This window comes from Rutidosis leptorrhynchoides, chromosome 1, assembly GCF_046630445.1.
Source record: "Rutidosis leptorrhynchoides isolate AG116_Rl617_1_P2 chromosome 1, CSIRO_AGI_Rlap_v1, whole genome shotgun sequence".
Classification (NCBI taxonomy): domain Eukaryota; kingdom Viridiplantae; phylum Streptophyta; class Magnoliopsida; order Asterales; family Asteraceae; genus Rutidosis; species Rutidosis leptorrhynchoides.
In genome coordinates, this window is record NC_092333.1 from 343,818,956 (window position 1) to 343,839,187 (window position 20,232).

Genomic DNA, 20,232 nt, shown 5'->3' on the forward strand with positions numbered 1-20,232 from the left:
TATAAAAGTGTCCCTAAAAATCCCAAATTTTTAGATTAAATATATTTAATTATTTCACTCTTTAATTGTTTGAAACCTGATCAAAAAGGTTAAATAATTATTTATTTTCTGTTCCAATTTATATGTATGGAGTACTAATATTTAAACTTAAAAAGGTAAAAATATTTTTAACAAATCTAACATCTTCGTAATCGATTTACAGTTCGACTTTTATTTTAGTCCTTCATGAACATGTAATATATCTATATTAAAATTAACGAAACGTCAACCGAGTGTTACTGACGTTTACTAATTAGGCTCGAAATCATTCATTTTCAATATACACATTATATATATATATATATATATATATATATATATATATATATATATATATATATATATATATATATATATATATATATATATATATATATATATATATATATCAAATCTTAATTAACAAGTTTAAGTAAATAAATATATTAATTATATTCTTTTAAATAACTAAATATAATATTATATATTTACAAGTAATATATATATATATATATATATATATATATATATATATATATATATATATATATATATATATATATATATATATGTAACTATTTACAAATAGTTATTCATGAATCGTCGGGAATGGTCGAAGGTCAATTGAATATATGAAACAGTTCATAATTTTTTGAGATCCAACCTAACAGACTTTGCTTATCGTGTTGAAAATACAATATCGTATCAAGAGTTTGATTTAAAATTAGTCGAAATTTTCCGGGTCACTACAAAAGGAAACCAAGGCGTGGCCCGATGGAAAACATGGCCCAACAAAAAAATGAACCTTGGCCAAGCATTAAAACTTCGGCCCAACTGAAAATGGTAGCCCAAATTATTTTCTCTTCTTCATTTAAAAGAAAATAATGAAAAAGAAAAATGCAACAGATCAGGATTGATCTCGTGACCTCTTGGCTAAACCAACAATGCTTTAACCCACTGATCTGCTTGCTCTTTTCTGAAATATATCAACACTTAATTATATTTAACCTTATCCCTATATCCTTCTTTTTCACTAAATTCATTTCATGATCATCCTTATTCCACATCTTCGTTCATCATCGAAATCAACATCTTCTTCGTAACATCATCATCATCATCGTTAATTATCTATCAACATTCTTCATAATCCCTCGTCATTATTAGCAAACAATCCCCACGGTTCACCTTCTACCTCCTCCGTCACCATCATACATAAACATCGTTATCCACGTCATGGATTTAATAGAAATAGAAACGGAATAGCACTACAATAGTAGTCTGTTTTAGCGACGAGTGAGAAAGAAAAGAGAAGGTGGTTGTTCTTTATCGATGATGGCTGTGGTGGCCCGTTGTGGTGGTGGTGACGGTATACTAACATGACCGAAGAGAGAGATAGATGAGAGAGATAGAAGGTGAGGAAGACAGGGATATGGTAGCGGTGGCGATTGCAAAAGTTGATGGTGGATCTCCGGTGATTGAGGGATGGTTGTATGGTGGTGATGGCCAAGGATGGTGACGGTGGGCTGTGGAGTAGAGTTGTACAAGAAAAGAAAAAAAAATCAAGTGGTTATATATATATATATATATATATATATATATATATATATATATATATATATATATATATATATATATATATATATATATATATATCTCGGGTGTATATGTATGTTTATGTGTTCGTGCAGTGAAGAGAATGAGAATTCATAGGTTTTAGTTTTAGGATGGTAGTCGATAAACAAAAGTAAAGATAGAAGATGGATAGTTTAAGGTGCTGAGAGTGATAGAGGAAGTGTGGGTGTGTGATCATCCTCTAACAAGTATTCATATATGTATAACTATAAAGTAAATTTAATAAGTAATAATAATAATAATAATTAATATAATAATGAAAGTCGGATCACATAATGCACAGTAATCAAATGATTATTGTAACAGTTCAGCAGCCGGCTAATGGAGTTTAGTTACCGACAGTTTTCAGGGACTGTGTATCGTGTGGAATCAGTGGCGGATAAAAGTGTTCAGAAAAATTTCATATTTTTAAATTAATAATATTTATTTGTTTTGGTCATTATGGTATAAAATTCGAGCATTAACTATTAAATAAAAATTACACTAATTATTCACTCCCAAACCCAAGTAAAATATGAAAAGTTTTAAAATTCACCAAATAGTTTCTAAATACATTTTTAATAAGCCTATAGTTTGTAAAACTCATTTTCGGCTAACCGTTTATTTTAAAATAATATCAGTTTAAATTTAACTTGCTTAATATCAATCAGAACATCAATGAGTATTACAATTATTTAATATTTATTTTTAATATACTTTATTTGTATATAGAGATATATTTTAAATAATAATTATTATAATATCCTATTTTTTTATTTTATTAATTTTTAATAACAACATTATATAATACTTCAAATTATATTTCGAATTATTATTTATATATACATACACACATATCTATTTACACTTAATTTTTCGTGAATCGCCGAGAGCAGTCGAAGGTCAATTGGATATATGAACATCGTTTCAAAATTTTCTAGACTCAACATTACAGACTTTGCTTATCGTCTCAAAATCATATAAAGATTAAGTTTAAATTTAGTCAGAAATTCCCAGGTCGTCACAGTTATTCCTCGGAATAGAAAGTTTGAATGAACGAGCAGAAAGTCAACCTAAGGAGATTTATGAGTAGTTAAGTGTTTTGCCTAAGTTTAAGTTAAGTATGAAAGTGTTTTAAGTATAGTTCATTTTACTAAGTTTCCCTTCCTAGTAAATTTCCATTTTTAGTAAGTTTATAATTAGAAAGTTTCTATTTTAAAAGTGTTTCCATTTTAGGATATTTGCCATATTAGATATACTTCCAATCACCCCTTTCCCTTCCAATGGCCATTTCAGGTCTAGGGCTTGAGCTATAGGATCCTTTAAATCGGAAAATCCAAACCCTTCCTCCTAGAGTTTCGTTGAAACCATTCATCAAGAAACTTCGAAGATCTATATATATCCAATATATATCCAAAAACGTTTATATGTGTTAAAATATAAGTAGTAGGTTATAAGTGTATGTAATAGTAATAGTGTATAAATATTATATAGTAGTAATAGTAGTATTAGGGTTTCATTAATTAATTAGGTTTAATTAATTAAAGTATTTAATGATTAGGTTTTTGTAATAAATGTCTAGGTTTAGGGTTTAGTGTAGTAATGATTAGGTAATGATTAGGGTTTTAATTAATTAAAGTAGTATTAGGGTTTTTGGGTTTTAATTAATGTATTAGGGTTTAGTAAATTAGGGTTTAATATATTTATATATATATAATTCGTGTATATGTATATATATATATAGTATTTTTTTTTTAAACCGTATATGTAGGTATGTATATATAAAATATATTTTTTTATATATAAAATATATTTTTTACATTTATATATATACGTATCGATTTGTGTATATGTATATATGTATTGATTTTGTTTTCTTAATTGAACACAAACAAATCTTTATCTAATCTCCTAGAGTTTAAAGATCAAAACTCCTTTTCCCTTTTTTTTGGTCGAAATATACATACATACATATTTAATTTTTTTTTCTTTCATATATATATATATATATATATATATATATATATATATATATATATTTATGTGTGTTCATGTATATATTGTATATGTTTATGAATTAACAAGTTTATAACATGAATATGAATTAAACAAAGATCAAAGATTATGTAAATAAGTTAGGGTTTATGTTATACCTTTGAAGATTCGAAGAGGATTAACAAAGAAAGATGAAACACTTGAAGATTGAAGATCAAAGCACTCTAACAACCAAGAACACTTTTAAGATTCTTAAAGAATGCGAAGAATGACTTGAAGATCACTTGAAAAACCCTTGAAGGTGGTGGTGGATTTCGATGGTGGTGGTGGTGGAATTTTCGGTTTTGGCCAAAAATTAGAGAGGGAGAGAGGAGAGATTTGAGAGAGAATTTGCTGTTGTGATTTGGTACAATGAAAAGGTTTAAGTTAGGTCTCTATTTATAGGGAGGTTAGGAAAATTCTAGAATTAGGGTTAGGGTTAAATTTACTTAGGGAACAAGTTAGACTTGGAGAACAAGGCAAAGTTTGAGGAGGTGATGGGGGGTTGCTTGGAGCCGAATTTAGGAGGGCTTTTTGGGCATTTCACCTATTTTTTTTAAAAAAATTTTTGGCCCATGCATGCATGGGAGGGTTTTGGAATTTTTCACTTTAAACCTTGGACTTTAATTTAGCTTAAATAATCCCCAAACTTATTTAAGATTAATTAGGTAATTACATTAAGTTTTAGTTTATTACATCTTGTTCACAAAAGTTTATTAGCTTATTATTTTTATTAACTTGTCAATTAATGTACAAAGTTAATTATTATATTTTATAATTCTTAACGCTTAACAATTATCGATTAAAGTTTAATTATTAGGTTTAATTATATTGTTGGGCATTTAATATGGAAAAATATAGAATGGAAAAATGAGGGTCGTTATAATCTTCATTAAAACGAATCGTAAAAAAAACCGCGTTGGAGGAGAATGTTTGGTTTATTAATATTAATCTTAATCAACGATAATAAGTGTTTTAATGATGACACATGCACATAACCAAAAGTGATGGTAGACATCTTGAGATAAATGTACAAGTTCCCTAATCCACACTTACTCTAGCAAAAGACCAAAAAAAGTGAAGCTTATAGTGAAAACAATAGGGAAAACAAATAGAATACAAAACTCATATGCCATACGGTTTAGGTCCATGGTCGACTATAGGTCAGAGCGTGGGAGTCCTGTACTTTGGTTTAAGAGAAACCAAGTACACGGTCGACTCCACGGCTGATCGTAGATCGACCGTAGTTTGTTCTATCCAAATTTGTTGATCAAATAAAGTTTGACCACTTCCAGGCATCTATAATTCACGAAACCTTTTTTAATATGCTTAGAATAGTTGCCCTCTTCATATCCAACAGAATTTTGGTCACTCGAATGCTAATCTTGTTTAATGACACCTAATGACTCCTTAATGACGCTTTAGCCTTAATTAAGGATAACACATAAGTGTTACAAAATAACTTGTGATCCTAAAATGTATCTAGACATACTTAGGATGATCATCAAGTCCCAACCAAGAGTTGCTCCTTCCCTGTAATATGTTTTGGACACTATTGTATACTTGTACCTTAATCTTGCAAAGTACTACATTGCAAGTAAACTTACATAGTCTTAGTATATTGCTATGTCATCACTATGTGTTTAACTCTAGATTAATTACTAAGTGATCTCTTGCTAGTCATTACATAAGTACTACTTGACTACTTGCTATTATTACTTGAGTATTACTTGACTATGTGCTATTTGCCAATTTGCTTATACTCATTTAATATGTATGAATGAACTTTGTCTTGCTATAAGTTAGGAAAATTACAAATGTATACTTAGCCTACCCAAGTGCATTGCGTGTAACTTGATTGATAACGATTGATGTGTCATAATCAAATGGTTTTAAGTGCTTAAAAAAATTATTAACATACATATTGAAATATCAAAAGGAGCATGTTTAAGTTTAGCAACATGTCTAAGAATGGCTTAGTCTTGATTAACATAATGTCTTACAACATACTTAATTGAACTTATTTGTTTCACTAGGTAAGACATCATAAGTACATCTAATTAATCCATGTGCAAGCTTAAAGACAAATAATAGCATGCTTAGTGATTAATTGGGTTATTGTCATCATTGACACGTTGACCAACCAATAGAACTTAAGCAATTGTGTTAAAAACAAACAAAAGATTATGACAAATATGAGATTACTTCAATTGGTTATCAAGACTTGTATCCAAGAATGTTAGACTTCCCTCTTTGGTCATGACAAGTCACTATCAAAAGAACACAACCAAAGCAAATCATGCACTTAATACATATAGTACTTGTATAGGATGTTGGGGATCTCTTGAAGGTATTAAATGAAGTAAATAGGCCAAAAGAATCAGGTTTGAGTGGATTAAAACGGCCATACAACGGCTAGATGAAAATGAACTGACAACGTGTGGTCGACCCATTGTCGACCGTGGTCTGAGCCACATCAACAACTAGTTTTAATTATCTCTCTCTATAAATAGAAACACTTGGAGAGCTTTGAAGATTTGACCCTCTTGAATGCTTGAAACGATCCCAAACCGATTTGTTGGTTAGTGATCCAATGATAATATTCAAATGTTAACCACTTTTGTTTTAATGATGACACCAAGTCTTATGTGCTTAAAAAGTGTATAAAACAACACAAGTTTACGAGCCTACACGATCTCTAGAAAACAACCAATGCACATAATAAACAAGTTAAAAGATTCATTTAAAAAACTCGGGACGAGCACGGCTGGGTCCACGGTCGACCACAGGTCTGACCGTGGATGTCATGTACCTTGGTTCCGAGGAACAAGGTGCATGGTTGAATCCACAGTCAACCTTGGGTCGACCACAATTTCCTCTCTTACCATTTCCAACAATTTTGAGTTTGACCACTTTGAGGCATCTATAATGTACCCAACCTTTTTCCATATGCTTAAAATAGTTGCCTCCTTTATTTTCAAAAGTGTTTTGAACTAAAAGATGTTAATCGTGATTAATCACACCTAATGACATCTTAATGATAATTTAATTTGAAATAAGGTTAAACACATAAGTGTTACATCCTCTTACACCTTATTACATAATGTTATTTAAACTATCAAGATATACTAATATGGTCATTAAAGTCCCAATTAAAGAGATGCTCTCCCATTACTATTAAGTACCAATTGTATGTATGCAAGTGTGATTAGTTCAAACTTGTCAAAGAGCTTCAACTAGATTCAAACTAGTTCAATTAAGTTGTAACAAGATTCTAATGGGCAAGATACTTCCATCGAAGAAAAGACAAGTTAGTGAAGACATGGGATATGAGGTTTGAAATGTAATGGTTTATCTCTTTATGATTATTCTAACTCCCAAAGATTCCTCACAAAAGTTAAAATTGTCACCTTTGGATTGTTGCAAGCAACCAATAACGATAGATACTTCAATCCATATGTGGACAAAGGATTGAAGACTTGGGATATAAAGTTTGGAGTCACATGGTTTGTCACGAGACAAAAATCAGCATTTACCCTTTTTAGTAATCAATGACACAATGCAAGGACTATGTAACTTTCCTCTTTTACAAGCTTCATGTTCACTTCAATGAATGCATCCAAAAGTATAAGATGAAGGTTAAGGACTTCTAGGTGTATTAAGCATCTTTTGAAAGCTCTATATTGGGTAAAGAAACCAAAAATTCAAAGAAAAAAGAGCTCTAACAGATTTTTTGAAAAGCTGTCCAGATTGAGCAAGGTCGATGCACGGTCAACTGTGAAGTCAACCGTGCACCATCTGAGAGGAATTTTACTTTCTTATAAATACCAACATTTGCCAAACTTGAAGACCACCTCTTTTCAACATACTTCCAAATCAATATGAGCTGATCTCCTAAGCTTTAACAACACATCTTTAGAGATATCATCATTAAGAGAGATTCTACTTAAATTAGTAGAAATATGTGTAAACTGCAAAGCTTAATTTCTATCATTTATGAGTTTCAAAACTACATTCTTTGATAGTAATCAAAGAATTATTATAGTTCTCTTTGGAGAATTTGTAATAGTAGGTGACATACTAGCTTTAGGTTAGTTCTTAAGGTAAGAACATCATTGTACTTAGTGATCCCTCTTCCTTAAAGGGAATTAGAATGTTGGTTAAATTTCTAGTGAGAAATTTGGTTCTTTTCCAAGGTGAAGAAAAGTGAGATCTTGGTAGTCTTTGGGGTGATTGAAGATGGTGATGATGTAGCTTATTAAAGAGCTTTTGGTGTAACCGGATCTCCACCGTATTTGGAGAAAGCTAGTGAATATAACTCTTGATTAGTGAATCGAGGAGTGGATTAAGGTGGATTAGTTAACATCCACCCGAGCCATTATAAATCCTTGTGTTTGTGTTCTTTACGTTTATCTTTTGCAAACACATACGATTTTATGTTAAAACTCATACTTTGGTCTTAAGACAACAAAAGTAATCGAAAAAGTTTTAATAAATCATTAAGGAACTATTTACCCCCCTCTAGTTACTTACAATTCGTATCAGAGCGGTTGCTCTAATCTTTGCTCAAAAACGTTTTTATCATGTCAAAAACGTTTTTATCATGTCAAAAACTTGAGGAAAAATACCACCATTCACATGGTGAGGTAAGCTTGCTTGTTTTTAATCTATTCAATATTTGTGTACTCTAAATGTTGTGATAATTAACAAAACTATGATTGAAAAGAAAACCTTGAACAAAGAAACATGTTTTTGAATAAACCAAGTTAATTTTTGAAAAATAAAGCATGTAAAGAAAAATGTGGGATTGGGTCAAAATCACAACTATCGTGTACACAATAGAAGCTCATTGAAACTTGCCATGAAACTTCGGTCAATGCAATATATGTGATAATTGAAATTACTTGTGCCTTGAATCCTTGCATAAAAAAATGACATGAGTTATTGCTTGATGTGTGTTAGATTAATTGATCTTACTTGCTAGAATACGTAGGTTGTTACATCTTAGAGTCTTAAGTGATAGACATAATATCTAAGATTAGACTCTAAGCATATCAATAAGTATTCTCGAAAATCATATAGTCATACAAAAGTTTACATAGTGGTAATAATAATTTGAAACTAAAATCACTAGCTTGTGACTATTTTGAACAACAAAAAAATTATCTTTCTTAAAAAATGACAAAAAATGGTGACATAGTAAAAGTGATTTTTAAACTCAAAGATACCAAATGATAAACTAAACTTGGCTTTAAAAGGCGCCTTAAGTGAACTTATCACAAACCTTTCAAAAAAAATATTTTATAAAACTCAACATTGTGCCAAACCTATCAGCGGTCGAACCTACGGTCGACCGTGGATCAACCGCATAGGCTCTGATCAAAATGTGCTTTTGTAATTTTAAGATCGGCCCTGGTTTGACACTTTAAGATATTGTATCATTTTAAAATGATTAAAATATTAGTTTTTACGTTGTTTATTGGTAAGATTTAAACATTTGCTAATGTGAAGCTAATTATCATCATTAAACGACAATAGTTTAAAGGTCAAGTTTTCAACCCATAAGAGTTAGTGATTTTCAAACAACTATAAGTGTACAAGATCAATTATTCTCACTCAAGACATGAAATTAGTTTGTAGAATTTTAAAATATAAACATGTCTAAAAGAACAATAGTCTACTCCTTGAGAAAGATACAAAGATGAGTTATCGTGAGAATATTTGATGCCAACAATCCCGGACCCAACAAACATTGGGTACCATCTTTTGTGTCTCTAACAAGTTATAGGTTTGTTAACAAGTGTGGTGGGAGACGATGTAATCACAAGTATTCAAAACACATGTCCATGATAAATATGTCACACCACACACAATGAATATGATGATGGTGACATAATATTGATGGACATATTTGAGGAATAATCATCGGTGGAGGGAACTTTACTTACAAATGAAATACTCTTAAAGGTGTGCTATTTAATTTCTATAAATATTTAATATGCAAATATCTTAACATGCTAGTTAAGTCATATTTCATTTAAGAAAACATGTTACAATTAGGTAGAATGACTTATATGCTTGCATGTGAAATTGGTGAAAAGATAAAAATATGTCAACATATGTTTTTCAATTTGATAGCATATAAGAATAGATCACATGACCAAGAAACTAATCACTAGAGATCTACCTAAAAGAAATATATGATGATCACCAAGTGAGCTAACGTGTTTAAAAAAATCATTCTTAACAAAGTAAATATTTGAGAAACGATGATAACTAAGAAAGGATTAATGACAAGATCATAAAAAGAATCATAACAAACAAATCTTAGGAGACATCAATAGGAGACAATTTAGATCTCAAGTATGTAGTATAAGTTCTCCGTTTTCTAGGTATAGTATAGATTTCCAAAGTTCAACTTTGTAGTCTTACTAAATGGGATATATATGATTTCTATCATCTATGCTTAATGAGATACATTTGTGATGATAGAACTCATTCTAGGCTAGCACTTAAAAGATATTATTCTTGTCTAAATTGCTAGATTCGTAGTCATTGATAAAAATTGTTAGCTAAGCGCATAAGCGTTTGTTGATTTGTTGAAATGTCTAAAATACACTTAGACATATTAGGATGGATGATTGTAAATCTTTGAGGTTAGAAAACTTTAAGAATAATTAAGGCTCTTAATTTCTAAACTAGTATTAGGTTTGGGTCAAATGAAGACCTAAAACAAAGAAAGGCATTAGACACACCTATGGAAATTAATACTAGATTATCACTCAAAGGTGTAGGTGTGACTTTAAAGGTAGGTACATCTTTAGGATACTCTTTAGAAATCAAAACCTCACAAGGTCTAAATAGACATCCTAGCAGGCTAAAGGAATAATCAATCATAACACATGAAAAGTTCAACACAATGTGATTAATAGTTAAGAATGTCATTGAACTAGAAACTAGAACTAAACCATTTCAATTATCTAGTTTAACAGAAGCTAATCACATTGTAAGGAAAAAGAGAAGTTGTTGAAACTAATCATAATAATAGAATCTCAAGAATGTAAGATATCATCTTATGTATGATCTTAACATAAGAATGAATGTCAAGAATGCATATATACATGGAAATGCCTATTCTCTACTACCACCACATCTTTTGATAGACTTAGGGCATTCTTACTTGGCCATGCATGAGAAATAGTAAAAAAACTTACAATACATTATTTGCTAAGAAGTATCAGAATGAAATCTTAATTATGCAAATAGATATTCATAACTTGGTCATTGATCCAATTAACCATTTTCCTTGTGATAAGTTCTTTGAACTCATGGATGATAAGTTTAAAATATACTTGATAGAGAAACTTGAATGCTTTATTGTATGCTTTACACACTAGGCTTAACTCTAGGCTTCCGCTCTTTATACACTAGGTGTAAACCGCATAATCTTTGTTTTATCTCTTATATGTGCCATATATGCTTTCATTGCTTATATGATTATGTGTGCAACATCTACTTGTTATATGTGTATGTGCAGATCTACATGTCATACTTGAATGTTCATATGATTATCATGCTTGACAACTTGAGTTATCTCTCTTAAACCTATGTTGCTTGAAATCACCTTGAAAAATGTTACCCTACACACCTAAGGACCATTAAATTGCTAATTGAATTCTATTTGTGAGGGTATTATGCTTAATATTTGCGACATCTAACATGCCATATATTTTTCATCATGCTTATGTGCTTACATGCTTAAGATTTATTAACATGTTGAAAATTATGATGGGATGTTTTTATGCTCATGATCTAATAGTATGTTGATGATGTGTTAAAAGTGTGTGAAGTAGTGCTTAATTTTCCTTTCAACTTTTAAATTTATAAAACCTTTATTTTACTTTTAACACCCTAACGAGCAACAAGACCCGGTCAGATGTAGTATTTTAGGTTATCATCCCAAGAGAGCGTGGAAGCAGATAAGAGTTGTTGTTTATTATATAGCTTAGCTCTTATTAAAGAACTAAAGATATATTTTTATGTGTTTTTAAGTTGTTGGTTTTTATCTCTTAGGAAATAGATGATTGAAAATATGATTTTAATAAACTAAATAACAAGATATAAAACAAGAATTAAAGATTTAAAATAAACAACTATAAATAAAAGCAATTACATGAACAAATAACTCATACGAGAATCATATTAGGAAAGTTTCATAGCTTATATTAACACAAATCAAGATAATAATCATAGACCAACTATTATCCCTAAACAGGTTAACACAAGTGTTGCATATCATTCAATAGGCAGGACTTAAAGCATATCCTAGACACGTGAAGTGCATGGTTAACATCTCAATTCTTAGTATTCAATTAAATTACATGATACATATCAATCTTATGATGTGGATCAACATGCAAATAGACTAACAAATTATATAAGCTATTAAAATCAAGTAAATCAACTCAAGTTACTAGCTGAAAGTTAATTATTACTTGGTTCTCATGCAATCATTAATCAAAAACATCCAAATAGAGGATCTTCGACTAAGCCTAATGATATCAAACTTTATTATATTAGCGTAACTCTAATTCAACAGATTTATCACTAACCATGTTGTTTAACTTAGTTGCATGCAATCCAATTTAACAAATTTGATTGACTAGATCTAAACAAGTAGCATGAATCGAATAATAGATCGTTGGATTAAGTGATAATCAATCCTAAAATCAAGTTATTTAATCATTAAGCATGGCAAGAAAGCATATTAAAACATAGTGAAGCGACCCGTCCTAATCCATAAGGACGAATACAATAACATATGGTTACATTGTGAGGTTTTGACCTCTATATGATACATTTTACAAACATTGCATTCGTTTTCAAAAGACAACCTTTCATTTCAACGAAAGTTGACAGGCTTGCATACCATTTCATAATATCCAAACTAAAAATGACCTATTCTATCATTTACTTAATAATAATCTTTATTGAACTCAATGACTTGAATGCAACGTCTTTTGAAATATGCCATGAATGACTCCAAGTAATATCTTTAAAATGAGCAAATGCACAGCGGAAGATTTCTTTAATACCTGAGAATAAACATGCTTTCAAGTGTCAACCAAAAGGTTGGTGAGTTCATTAGTTTATCAAAATCATTCATTTTCATCATTTTAATAGACCACAAGATTTCCAGATATTTAATTGTACACGTAACCCGAGTACAAAATAACACGCGTAACCCGCGAATTAAAAATCATTCATATGGTGAACACCTGGTAACCGACCTTAACAAGATGCATATAGAATATCCCCATCATTCCGGGACTCTCATCGGACATGATAAATCGAAGTACTAAAGCATCCGTAACCCAGATGGGGCTTGTTGGGCCCGATATATCTATCTTTAGGATTCACGTCAATTGGTGGCAATTATAATAAACACCAATTCTTAGGCTACCAAGCTAAAAAGGGGCATATTCGATTCAATAATCCAACCATAGAATGTAGTTTTGATTACTCGTGTCTATTTCGTAAAACATTTATAAAAGCAGAGCATGTATTCTCAGTCCGAAAAATATATATTGCAAAATCCTTTAAAAAGGGAGCAAATGAAACTCACAATACTGTTTTTCGTAGTAAAAATACATATGACGTCATTGAACAAGTGCAAGGTTGGCCTCGGATTCACGAACCTATATTAAGTATATATATTTATATGTTGGTCAATATCTGTTTAACAATTTAGGTCAAGTCGTAGTGTATCACAATCCTAATGCTCGAGACTAATATACAAAAGTCAACAAAAGTCAACTTGATCCAAAATGACATCCAAGATCTATACATGATTATTATATAACATAAATATAGTCATTTTTGATAGGTCAGATCATGTTGAGATTGAGAGAAATGATAAGATAGAATGAGATTCGGTAAGTGTGAAGGAGATTCGGTATTATAGAGAATTAGGAAGATTTACATTCCACGGCTTCTAGAACTCAGTTACAATGCAATGGCTATCTAATTAGAACTACTTAGGTTCCTTATATAGCCCTCTTCTATGGAACCATCAATTAAGCTTATTTCACATTAACACTATACAACTTCGGGGTCCTAACAATCTCCCCCTTAGTGTTAAATGTGAACTTTACAATATAATCCTATTGTGTAATCTTGAGAGGTCCAAACGTTAGTTTCCATCGTGTGCCGTCTGGTTTAGAAACTTCTACTTGATTTTCAGAAATTTGCTTAGAAGGTTTCCAGACGCCCCCACGCTTTTCTTGGATCTCCCTCATGTAATGGATATTCATCCATTTCTTTGAAATACCTTCTCTTTCTCTGGCCACGAAGAATCTCAAACTGTCTTGTACGGATCCGGAGCTTCAGACGATCTCTGATATGCTTTATAAACTCTCCAATACCCATTTTCATGTTGATGTCATCAAACTTGTTTTGACGAATTTTAAGATACTTCAGTGCAGCCTTGAGTGTACCATCTGAGTATTTGTTTAACTCTTCAGTGCAGATGAACACTTTTTCTTTATGAGAATTCACAAATACAAACCCTTCGGGTTCGAATTGCATTTGAAACATTCTCATATCCTTTAGTCCCACTGTGTATTGATTCGGACATGTTATTCGAATCTTTTTCCTATTAGCTTCGAGACCAATTTGAAAATATTCACGTCTCATCAGTTCAATTGTCTCCATCATGTATCTTTTCACAGCTTCAAAAGCTTGAGCCTTAGCAAAAGGTCGAATGGTGATGATACAGAGATAGTTGTAGATGTGAATGATATCAAGCATATCTAGATTATGAAAATCTGCTTCTGTGAACTTGTATTCCTTCTCATCTTCTCTAATAACGTGGAACTAACTGATAACGTCTTTCTTTTCGCTTATCTCTACTTCGAATCAAGTAATATTCAATACTTCTGTAATACGATATTTTCTTTGAAGCCACAAGTCATCTTCATCTTTGTTGATGTGTTTCCTCCACATAAACTCATACCAATTTCTTTCACTTGCTGGAAGCAATCGTGAACCTATATAAGTAAATCTTTTACTCCTTGGTGTTTCGTTAATAAGGAAGATCTTGTAAGCATTCTCCTCGATTAATGTGTTTTGTAAAGTAATGAAATCGTGTTCAACTCCCAATAATAATCTTTGTTCCCGATTCTTAAAGAATATACCATGGATGTATTTGAATCTGGAACTCACTGTTTCACTTGATGTAGATGTACCAGAAGTTGAGCTTTCATTAGCATTTGTTAGATTTGAACTCGATGAAGGTGTAGAATTCGATGAATGATCAGTAGGATTTGTCGCATCATCAGTTGGAGCATTATCATCTTCAATATGATCAAAGATATCATCATCATTTGGATTAACATAAAGATCGTCTTCATCGTCATCAGAAGAATCCATTTCATCATCACTTTCAGTTACTGGATCAGGATTCCCTTCATCTACAATCTCTACATTTTCCGGGATTAAAGGTACTGAAGATAATTTGCTTAGAATGACAAGCCCATCATCATCTGTTTCTTCAAGATAGAAATCACTTAAGTTCAAATCCTCATCTACTGGTCCACCATCAGCCTCTGAATGTATAATTGTAATAATAACTTGCTCACGCTCCTTATCATCAATTTCATCATGAGTAGAAATCATTTCTGATTCTGTCTGAACCTGTTGAGAAGCTGATGAATACCTCACACCACCACCCTTAGTTGAAATGTTCACCGTTAGATAATCTCCATCTACTCCTATCTCCCCCTCATGACTATTCTGAGGATCAGAATCGTCATGCTCATTATCACGGTGAGTACTTATTGGAGAAGAGCAGAAAGTAAGTAGATATCATACTCGAGAACGAAATAATGCTTGAAGCAAAGTTCGTTGAAGAACATGAAGATTAACTCGAGAAAACATACGACTGAAATATTCTTGCTCCAAAGCATTATAGAAATTTGGTGAATGCGAGGGTGATGGTGGTAAAGTGACCATAGGAACAGCAGCATCAGCATCTGTTGGAAGCGATGTTGGTGGAAGTGTTTGATTTGCCGTGAGGGCAGGTAAGGATATATGTGCGGTATTATACTTATATGTAGGGCTGTACATACTACTAGTCAGATTCGTGATATCCCCTTCTGATGGAGGTTGGGCAACAATCGGAGTTGTCACCGGCGAAGTTTCTTTTGAAGCATCCACCTCCATGACTTTAGTCTCATGGGACTCTGACAAAGTAGTAGAACTACCCGTCGGTTTTGATCTCGCAGAGATGTTGCTATCTCCGACTCCTAAAATCATTGATATACCATGAGGTGGTACATCTCTTTCAGTTAACGACTCTTCCTCCAGATCCTGAGTTTCAGAATCTGAAAGAGAAGTGGTTTGAACCAATAGATCACTTTCATGAACCAAGGGATCAGTCTGCTAGAAGTCTGATAAATATCCCGAAGGATTGTCATGTTGACTCGTTTCCATGGGACGCGGCAGATCTTCCTCATCAAGATAAGTCGGACCTCGAGACCCTGTTATACGTTGAGGCACAGGAGGATTTCCAGCAGATACGCAGGGTGCCTTTTCCAGACTTTTCGGCTCCCCTTCGGCCGTTCTGAACTTCAATGATTGAGTTTCTTCAATCGATTGAGTCAATGCAGACTTTACTGTAGAGGAAGAATTTACTTCCTTAGATGCCGAAGCATCTTTCTGTGTAAGATTTATTATTAATTCCTTTTTAGATTGGATGGGCTTAGTGGTTTTTTTATCATCCTTGCATTTAGCTCTCTTGCCTACCAAAGCTTGCGCTTCATTTAGCGTAGGGCTTACTGTTACTATTGGATGTGATACAGAGATGGGTGAGGGTGACCTAATTGGCTCTAGGTCTTGATCCATATCACTAACGGTTGGAGTAACTGCTTGGCGGACGATGGGTGTCGAAGTCCTAGATTTAGTTACTCGTTAGGTTGGCGGAGTCTGAATCATCTCATCAGGTATAAATCGAGTTCTCTTAGGAGAATGTTCAGGAGATGACTCAGTTGCTGAAGAATCAGTGTCACTACTCACTTCAGGTGTTGTTGAAAGGGTTGGTTCAATCCTAGGTGAACTAGGCTCCTTGATCCTCACGAGTTGAGCTTGGTGTGCTACCCTAGAACGTTTGAGGTTCACCCTAAGTGGAGGATTAGCTGGTCCGGGTGGTTGTACTACAGGTTCCTCTACAACCTCTGGGGCTGGAACCGCGGCGGGTTCAACTTGTTCTTGTTGTGCCGGGTTCGGAAGAGGTATTCCTACAGCCTCAAAATAAGAGCGCATTCAAGCATCTTGGGGTACTGCTAGCCCCACAAGCCAATTTGGAATTGGCGCAGTGAATTGATTGTCAGATACCATTGGGGTATTCATCTTCTGCTCCCCAAATCTCTTCATCTGTAATCCATGTGTACCTGGTACAAAAATATTTGCATTTCTGCAGCAGTGATAGCATCATGGATAAAGATACAGAAAAACCTTTCACAAGAGATGTATGAACCCCTTGGCTTATCAACTTGTGCCTGAACCAGTTCACATAGAAGTTCAGCATAGTCAGGAGCCTCTACTCTTATGAAAAAGTAGAACAACTTCAGCATTGGCACGGTCAGGCTGTCTGATCCACTCCTTGTCATCTGCAAGCATCTGTTGATGATTGAGAAGATCATGTAGCACCTTGAGTGCAGATATTTCTTCTGGAACTTAGCCGGTGGAACATTGGTAGCTCCAACATAACCAAGATCGAAGACTGCATTCATTATTTGCTAAGTAGCAGGGAAAGCAGGAGCATTCTGTACAAGAGGAAGTCTGAAGATCCTCCTGAAATCAGCCTTAGTGATACTCCTCATCCCTTGAACTCCCCTTAGTTGAAATTCAAATCGAGCTTGAGTTCCCTCTGGATTATCAGCAGTAGGTTGTGTAGCTTCCACAAACCTAATGGTTCTATTGAGTAGCTCCAGATCTGTCACACGTACACTCACAGTTGATCTTAGAGCAGGCCATAGTGTATACCTCTCTAGTATTGCAGTCTAGTAATTGCAAGGAATGTTGGCTTCAGAGTTGATGAAGTGATTATTCGTCATTTAGCTGTATGAATAAGAAATAGAAGACCACAAGATATTTAACATGAAGCACATATCTCTATTCTCATTTGCCTTTGAAATCCTTTGTATTTTTCAAATTTTATAATTTTTATGATTTTTCTAAGTTAAAAACATCATTTATTCCAAATATGAACAAGTAATTGACAAACATGACATTCATATGATATTCATCATAGTATAAAGTCATCATGCAAAGTCAATTATATAACACAAAGAATCAGAACAACACTTAGTCAATTTTAAGCACAAATCAAGCAGATTCGATAGTCATGAAAACTTGAGATTCTGTAACCAAATAAGCTTGAGTTTTCATACCAAAGACTTAAATAAAGCATGCAAGATTTATCAAGTTGAAAATCTCAAATTTTGAAAGTACCAAATAGCAGACTCGGTATAATGCCAAGAACAGATTCGGTATCTTCAAAAATCACATATTATCACCCAAACATGCATATTCAGTCTTATATCATGCAAAAACATAATCACAATCAATTAACAACTCAAACAAATCAGAAAAACATGTTAATGACTTGAACAGACTCGGTACTGTAGCAAGAACACACTCGGTATGTACAGAATCTATCAAATACTCAATTAAACATGTAATCAGACTCGGTCAATTGATAGATCAACTAATTTAACATGAATTTGACAAGATTTCATGTTAATCAACCAAATCAGATGAGTTTAATCAAAGAATTATGAAATACGACTCAGATTCGGTATAAGTAACATTTTTCAAAATTAAATGTCACAATCATGTTATTGCTTGATTTTCTGGTTTATAAATGTTCAATTATCTCAGATCTATAACGTGTGATGCTTAAATTCAATTAAAACAAGAATATACCAAAGATTTGAAGATACAGAAAAATGGATTCGGTAGATTAGGCAGACTCGGTAGCTTAGATTAGATTCGGTATACAATTAGGTAAAAGTAAAAGAAAGTTTAACTTTGACCCTGCTATTTATAGATACCAAATGTTTTGAAGGCATGGGCTTTACCGAATGGGCCTTAAGTATCGAATGCAGTCCATTTTCATTTTTTAGACACATTGCACTTCAAACTTTGACAAATCTTTATCAAAAATCATTCAAGATTATCACATTTTTGATGAAAAATATTTCTGAGACAATTGTTGAAAAATTTTGAACTCACCGAATCTGCACTGTTGGTTGTTAGAATCGGTATAATGCAAAAATTAGCATTTATTCATTTAAATTCAAATCTTTTTGGATTTTATCTTTTCCAATTTTTATGAATTTTATCAAAACAAGATTTGTACTTAGAAAATTTTGAATTATGTACAAAATACAAATCTTCAGTGATACCAATTGTTAAAACGGGTTGCATACTGAGATGTATACAAGCCTTAGTGAATTATTTCAGATAAAAACAAGGAATTTATAAAATTCACTATTGAAAAACAGTTTTCTTTTCATTTTTTCCATTTTTCTCCTCCTCAAAATGTGATATACAAGAAAGTAAATCACCATTTTGATATATTCCCATGAAAATGAGTTCACTCCCCCTTGAAATATGATATCAATGAGTTACCTCCCCCTTTCATAACCATTAAAATTTAATCCCAGAAAGTTAACAGAATTTAAAAAGTAAGGCTCCCCCTTGAAAGATGTTATCTAAAGCAAAAGAAGTAGTTGATCCCCTAGAATGTATCTACTCCCCCTAAACACAAGATCCTAAGTATAAGTCCCAACAGATCTAAGGAATGTCAAGCACTATACTCTACCATGCCAATTTCTTTGATCAAGAACTTTAGCCTAAGTTCATCTAAGGGCTTAGTGAACATGTCAGCTAATTGCACTTTGGTAGGCACAAAGTATAACTCTACATCCCCTTTTTCTACATGGTCCTTAATGAAATGATAACGAATATCAATGTATTTAGTCTTAGTATGCTGGACCGGGTTGCTCGTAATTGCAATAGCACTTTGTGAATCACAGTAAATTGGGGTCTTAGAAATCTTAAAGCCATAGTCCAAAAGTTGAGTTTGCATCCACAAAACTTGTGAACAACGGTGAGCTGCAGCAATGTACTCAGACTCAGCTGTTGATAAAGACACACAGTTCTGCTTTTTGGATGACCAACCAACTAGCCTATTCCCCAACATCTGAATTGATCCAGATTTGCTTTTTCTTTCAACATGGCAACCGCCATGATCCGCATCAGTATAAGCAGTGAGATTGAAATTGTATCCATGAGGATACCAGAACCCAAGGTTATTGAAAAATACTAACAACCGCTTTGGAGTGAGATTTCTTAGGGTTGGAATGAAAGCGGGCACAGACAGTTACAGCAAGTGTAATGTCTGGTCGACTTGCAGTCAGATACATTAAAGAACCAACCATGCTTCGATAAAGCGTAACATCAAAGGGTTCCCCATTAGCATCAGTATCCAGTAAAGTCCTCATT